We start from the raw sequence: 7,942 nt of genomic DNA on the forward strand, positions 1-7,942 counted from the left end.
ACGTGAGAGCGTGTCGGCTGTGAACAGAACCTTGCCAGGTGTGTGGGAAATAGTGTAACTGTACCTCATGAGTCTGAGTCGAAACCGCTGGATTCTGGGAGGAAGCTCAGTTAGTGCCTGGTGACCTAGCAGGCTGACAAGTGGCTTGTGGTCAGTCTCCATGGCAAAATGTCTCCCAATAAGGAAATCTCTAAAGCGCTCGCATCCCCATGTTAATCCAAGCGCCTCCTTCTCCACCTGGGCGTACCTCTGTTCTGTGTCTGTCAAGGAGCGTGATGCGTACGCGACTGGTTTCCACTCGTCTCCCTCCTTCTGCAGGAGGACAGCACCTAGTCCGTATGAAGAAGCATCCGCTGACAGTTTCAGCTCTTTGTTGGGGTCGTAAAGTGTCAACACTGGAGGTGATGTGAGATCATTTTTCAGCTGTTCGAATGCTTTCTGTTGTGCACAGCCCCAGACCCACTGATATTTCTTCGAGAGAAGGTCTCTCAGCGGCTTGTCCTTTTCAGCTAGACCTGGAATGTATTTTCCCAGCTGGTTTAGCATTCCCAGGAAGCTGCGAACTTCTCCTGTGTTGGACGGCTCTTTCATTGACATGACCGCCTTCACTTTGTCTGGGTCTGGCTGCACACCATTAGCTGACAGTATGTGACCCAGGAACTTTACTTCACTCCTGCTGAGCTCACACTTCTCCATGTTTAGTGTGACTCCGGCTTCCTGAAGCTTGCGGAGGACAGAGTGTAGTCTGGCGTCGTGCTCCTGTTGATCTCTCCCCCAGATGAGGATATCATCCATGTGACATACAACTCCTTGCAGTCCGTCGATAATCATTGACATGCGTCGCTGAAAATGTTCTGGGGCTGACGCTATGCCGAAGGGCAGTCTGTTAAAGTAAAAGCGCCCAAAGGGAGTTATGAACGTAGTGTACCGTGCTGACTCAGGGGATAATGGGATCTGCCAAAATCCTCTGTTGGCATCCAGCTTGCTGAATATCCTAGCTCCTGCCAGAGATCCAATTGTCTGCTCAACTGAAGGCAGTATGTATTTTTCTCTGCAGACTGCTTCGTTGAGGCGGGTCAGATCAACGCAGATGCGTACTGAGCCAGTCTTTGTTGGCACCGGAACCATGCCCGAACACCATTCGGTTGGCTCCTCCACTCTGGAGATGACTTCATCGTCCTCCATTTTCTTGAGCTCTGCTTTCACTTTGCCAAGTAGCGGGATGGGGACCCGTCTTGGTGTGGGCAGGGAATAGGGAATGGCGTCTGGACTAAGTTTAATAGTGTATGGCTGCTGCATCATTCCTAAACCCTGACATAACTTTGGGTAGGACTCCTCCATCTCAGACTTGTCTATGCTGTCTGCTCTGTAGACTAGTTTAAGCTTTACACTTGCTGGTCTGCTTAACAAGGCTACATTTAAGTCATTGACAACATAAACATCTTCCTGTATGACCTGCTCTCCTTTGCATAGTGACTCTCTGTACCTGCCTAAAACAGATAGAGGCATGCGGCCTGGACCAAATAGTGGCCTGTCAGGCTTGGCTAACTGTGTATTGCTCTCAGCAATGGCATAATAGGTCTGAGCTGGCATCACTGAGACATCAGCTCCTGTGTCGATCTTAAATCTGACCTTATGGTTTCTTATAGTTAAATCAGCAAACCATGGGTCTAAGCCTGCATCTACTGAGCCTAGGAACAAGGGAGTGTCATCATTACTTTCTGTCTCTACCACATGCACTGTTTTAGTAGATTTGCATACTTTACTGTAATGGCCTCTCTTTCCACAGGAATGACATGTCACCTCTCTGGCTGGGCATTGTGCTTTAGCATGGCCAGGGGACTTTCCACATCTGTAGCATGTTGACTGGCGATCAGTTGATGTCTGTGGCTTTGTTGATGGGTACTTTGGTTGATGAGGGGACTTGGGTGTGAACGGCTTTGGTCTTCTGCCCTTTGTTACAGCATCAATGTCCACTCTGGGCCCTCCTCTGAGGTCTGTTTGCTGCCTTTTAATCACTTCGGACTGTCTGGCCATGTTGACTGCTTTTTCTAGAGTCAATTCTGCATCTAACTGCATCCTCTCAGATAGCTTGGTGTCTCGCAGACCCACTACAATGCGGTCTCTTATTAACTCGTCGTGGAGTGCACCGTATTTGCAGTTTTCTGATAGGGCATATAATGCAGTAATGAAAACATCCACAGCTTCATTAGGTTGCTGCACTCTCTGATTGAATCTAGCCCTCTCATATATCACGTTCTTTCTGGGCACAAAGTACGCTTCAAATGAGGCTTTTACCGCAGTGTACTGCTGTCTCTGTTGGTCGGATAAATCTTGACCACGCAGGATGTCGTCTGCTTCATCCCCCATACAGTAGTCTCGCGTAGCCAGACAACTATTCCACAATCTCCGAATGCTATATAGAGTCTGGAACAGCAGCTCCCGAACGGCGAGTATCGGAAGTAGCCACTGCTGCACTGAACTGTAGTCCCATTGGAAACATAACAGAAACACAATAGCTCAGACAAAGTCATTCGAGCTGCCTATTATTGTTATGAGTGTATAGTTTATGAAACGTTTGAAAACATCATGAAGGTGACACCAATAACACCAGAGAAAGACAAAATAAAGCCCCCAGAAATGTTGAAAGGAGACATAACGCTTCCAGTAGGACATGTTATTGCTACTGCACTAAGGGAGCGGTTGCGTCATATCCGCTTTATCTCGCACTCACCGTTTCTATTTCCGTCTGCCAGACTGTATGCTCGGAGCATTTGACCAAATCGCGGAGGCAACAGTCTGGCCACGCGAGACTACCCATACAGTAGATCAGTGTGTTCACCTGGTTAGCATCTGTGCTCAGATGGAGGTTGCTGGCCAGTCTGAATCTCTCAAACCTGCGTATCCACCGCTCCCAGTCCTGAGGTTTAGCAAAATCGAATGCTTCAGGTGGTTGGATGGAAAACGTAGCGCTCGGAGGAACGTTAGCATTAGCCGCTAGCTGTGGAGGTTGTGGGGCCGGTGCTACAGCAACGCCGCCGTCGCCGTTAGACATCTCGCCGCTCGCAGATGTTAACTTTTAAAAACTCTCCTTTCAGCTCCAAACTTGCTCTTCACCGCTGCCCACGTTCTGACACCATGTCGTGTTAGGCGTATAATAACCAGACGGTTCGTAGAGCAATGCGGGTTACTTTATTATAGACCAGTGTGGCTCTCAATATAGCGTGACTTGTTATCTCGTGAGCTAGGCTCTAGTGTGTATACATCCGGTCGGATACATCCGGTTAGCTATATCACAATAAAGGTATACTGTACACTATACAGCTAACACCACAAATATAATTGACAGTTTTGTTAACAAATAAAAACGAGACTAAAATGTCACGGTAGGGACTAGTGGAGAAGAGATCCAGTAGAACTAAAAGACAAGTCATCTTGTTTGGTTACACTCGGGTGTTGCACTCTGAAAATAGTCGATCTACAATAGTCGATCTACAAGCTCGAGCTTGTAGATCGGCTATTTTCAGAGTGCAACCAAGAGCGTAAAATCAGCCATTACGACACCAAAAAGGCCCGCCAAAAATGTTTTGACGACAAAATCAACTGTACATTTAGTCGACTAAAACATTAGGATATTTAGTCGACTAAAACTAGACTAAAACTAAAACATTTCAGATGACTAAAATATGACTAAAACTAAATCACATTTTATTCAAAAGACTGCAACTAAAACTAAATCAAAAACTTGCTGCCAAAATTAACACTGGTTCAGACCTGTGTCCTGTAAACCTCAGTTTACGTCTGGACATGTTCTTTGTGTCTCAGGGATTTGCAGCAGGTTAAGTTAAGGTCACACCCTGTGGCGACGGGAGATTCCAGCGTGCATCACACGCACAACGCAACCACAAGGACATCCGTTGAAAAGCCTCCTCAGGGCATCACACTGTTTGCCCAAGGAACGTAGCAACCAACTGAAAATAGTACTTATGTCGTCACAACAAGCTTTGATTCTGCCTATCTAGGCCAGGGATCTTCAACAGGGGGTCCGGGACCCCTAGGGGGTCCTCAGAGTTACTACAGGGGGTCCTTCAAATCTTTGCGTGATAGAAACCTTTTTTCACCCTTTTTTATTATGAACCACTAGCGTCCATATTCTGAGAACTGTAGCCAAAAATAGCAGATCTAAAAGCTCACAACGCCTCGCGCTGCGAGGCGTTGTGAGCTTGTAGATCGGCTATTTTCGGCAAAAAGCTTTGGTGTAGAAGGGAAAAAGAGCAGACTAAGTACAGAGTGAAAGGTCAATTAAGTATTGATGGTTCAAGTGGTTAAATATCTGAAAACACAAATTGATATGAACCCAAAATACACTGACGATTGTGCTGTCAAACGATGAAACTGTATGGAATCTATGAACAGGTTGTGGGGGTCCCTGCTTCATCTCTCTCTCAACTAAGGGGTCCTTGGCCTGAAAACGTTGAAGACCCCTGATCTGGATTCTGACAATGCTTTTTAATGGGAATGGATTTTTTTTCTTTTTGTTCTCGCAATGGCAACAAATCGCTCCGTTCCCATTGATAGTAAGGGGAACATAAGACAATCTGCAAAGTTACCAAGACATTTCGTCACCAATGTGTTTCTAAAGGGGTGTAATAATATGTACTCAAAGGTTGAAATTCAACTCCCGGGCGAAACCTCATAAAAAAAAAAAGATTTGTGTTTGTGTCCCATTAACTTTACTAGGCCTATACAGGAAAACAATACAAAAAATACATATGCTTTAAGTAGCATGTGAGGGGTCAAACTAGGGGTTTTTCATGATGCTGAATCCATTGCAAGCATTTGTTTTGAACGAAAAACATTCCGTGGGCTACAAATGGCCCCTACAAAACTGTGAAAAGTGATGATTCATCACTAAACCATGCACCATTTTGTGGGTCTGTTTTTTTTCCCCCTGTATAGTAAATTAATGGGACACAAACACAAATCAGTTTTTTTTATGAGGTTTCCCCCGGGAGTTGAATTTCAACCTTTTAGTACATATTATTACACACCTTTAGAAACACATTGGTGAAGAAATTTCTTGGTAACGATTTACTTCGCAGATTGGTCAAATCTTATAAAATCCCCTTACTATGAAAAGGATTGGCAGACTACACCAAATTCAAGTTTGTGGTGGTTATTCTTCCCTAGAAATGTAGTGGACTCAAAAGTACAACATTTGTCTTTGAAATGTACAAATACAAAAGAAATGTACAGATACTCACAAAAAAAATACTTTGTAACTTTCCTCTTTCTGCCTTGGATTTGAAGTGCTGACAGTTCCCCGCTTGCCGAGGGGATAGATTTAATCTTGACCATCTGGTCAAAATTTGTGTCTGAACCTGTCTATAGGTGAAACATGACCTTTGACACAATCTAAATGTCTCAATAGAAGAACAGGGAGGCAAAATACAACCACCCCAATTGTATAAGTTATAGGCTATTAACATACTCTACCATACAGATTGTATAAGTTATATTGTATTAACATACTCTACCATACAGATTGTATAAGTTATATTGTATTAACATACTCTACCATACATATTTGACATTAATTACATTGTAGGCCTATTCATAAAAAAGTGCCACAGTGTACTTTAAGTAAGTACTCTCAAGTAAGTAAGTACTTAAAGTTACTGTCCTCACCACAGCTATTGATTCTGAGTAGAAAGATCAACAGCAGCTCATTTTGGAGAAGGTTTGAATATTGACATGACCTTGCTCTCACAGCTTACCCTCTATTTTCTGCGACAGCATAGAAACACCATTGATTTTTCTCAGTGGCTATTAAATTTTCATACCTGAACATATTGAGTGCGAGTCCTCTGAAATTATTCCAGATCCAGGGATCCATACATCAGCACAAACACGCCAATAACAATTTTGCCTTAATGAAAAGGTGAGGATTTATTGTTATCAAGTTTCTGCTCCTCTTGCTGCTGTCAGCCTTATCGATACGCAAAACCGTGCGATTGGAGACGACTATACTCATAATTGACAGCCATCCATCAATAATACATTTTAAAAAATCTCTGTATGTCTGTCTGTCCTTCGCGTATCTTGTTAAGATCTATTTTGGGGCTTTTATCACTTTATTGATAGGACAGTAGACTGACCGGATATGGGGAGAGCGATGAGGAGTGAAACGCAGCAAAGGTTGTCGGTAGCGGAATTTGAACCCGCAAAACACGCTGTCAGGCTGGCATTGCAGCATAGGGTGCCCGGACCACCACGCCGGTGGCCTGGACCCAGGGACATGCTGGGCCCCTGATTCAGCCCGGGAAAAAGATTTGGAGAGGCCCTCATTGCGCGCTATAGAGAGAGATCTCTCTCTATAGCGCTGCTGCTATTTGCCATTTCAGATCATGACAAGTGACAAGCCAGTGGGCCAATTACTGTACATGATTTATATTTCGTTGTTGTCGGGTGGAAACCTTGTATGTCCAAAACCATTTGTTTTCTATTTATCATTTAAAAAATGATTTAAACTAGTGAAAACAACCGGTCTACAAGCACACAACGCCTCGCACCACGAGGCGTTGTGTGCTTGTAAATCTGCTGTTTTCACTACTTTTGTGCAACAGCCTTGTATGATGAAGCAGGGCTTTGCTTTGCGAAAAAGATTATACATTTGACTGGACCGGCCGGGAATGAACCGGCCGTTCGGGAGTTGTCACGCTTTTCCCAATGGCCAGCACGTCCCTGCCTGGACTTGTCCTTCACATATCTTGAGAACATTTATTCGATTCAACCTCACACTCTTGGTGGGTGAAATTCACGGTTCTGACTCCTCAGTAGGGTAATTCACCCGGTGAATCACCCTACTGAGGAGTCGGACCCATGCATGGCAGTGTAGTGTCCAGTGTGAAGTCCAGCAGATGAGTGCTTCTCCATACAGAGCAGGTCTTATTGCCAACGCTGCAAGCAGCAATTCCCGGGGCCAAGCAATGTGCCCACTCCCAACGGGCAGTTGAGCGTTGTGAAAGGGTGAACGGGTGAACGGGCATGCCACATGCGCTCCCAATGAGCAAAGGGTCTCTCATCCCTTTCTGCCTTTATTGATAGGTGTACAGTCAGCTGACAGGAAACAGGGAGAGAGATGGGGGGGTGACACGCAGCAAAGGTCGTCAAGATCGCGACTCGAACCTGCGACGCTGCAAGGCTGGTCTGAGCCTAGGTGCCTGCCTGGACCACATGTGGCCCAGGCCAGCAGGTGCCGTTTCACATACTAAACTGCGACCTTCGGTTGCAATTATGTAATCAAATATAGGCCCAATCCCACTAATCCTCCCTTCACCCGACCTGTTCCATATCTCTGTATGTGTTCATGTGATGTAGCACATGAACAAACAATGGTCACCGTGGTTACTGGCTTACAGTGCAGGAAATTCCTGATCACTGCAGCTCACTGTGTGTACAGTACATTGATCTTATGTTTATTAAGTTACAGACAGATTACAAAAACGAGTTTGCTTTCTTTCCTTGAATACTTTCAATTTGAATAGTTTGTTTTTAATTTGAATCTACCTTTTAAGTCAAAAGTTTAACACCAGTGAAGTTGTATTATAAACAAATCAAACCCATGTTTGAAGTGAGTGGTGGATGTGAGCAGTTCATTTAGAAGTTAGGTTTCCTAATCAGTGTGTGTGTGTGTGTGTAATAGTAACATAGTAACACACTGACAAAGTCCACTCTCAGGAGACGGTGTGACTACCGCTCAAAAAGTGAATAAAATTATCTTTTGTCCAATCTGTATAGTAGGCCTAGAGCAGTGTAAAAAAACAAAACATCCCAGATCTCTGTGAGTGTATATATTTTCAAAAAACATGCTGTGAATGTTTATGTAACTGAATGTGTAACTGTCATGTCTTGGGAACGTTCCAACCAATCACCTTCACAC

The sequence above is a fragment of the Nannobrachium achirus genome (assembly GCF_963921795.1).
Source record: "Nannobrachium achirus genome assembly, chromosome: 22".
Classification (NCBI taxonomy): Eukaryota; Metazoa; Chordata; class Actinopteri; order Myctophiformes; family Myctophidae; genus Nannobrachium; species Nannobrachium achirus.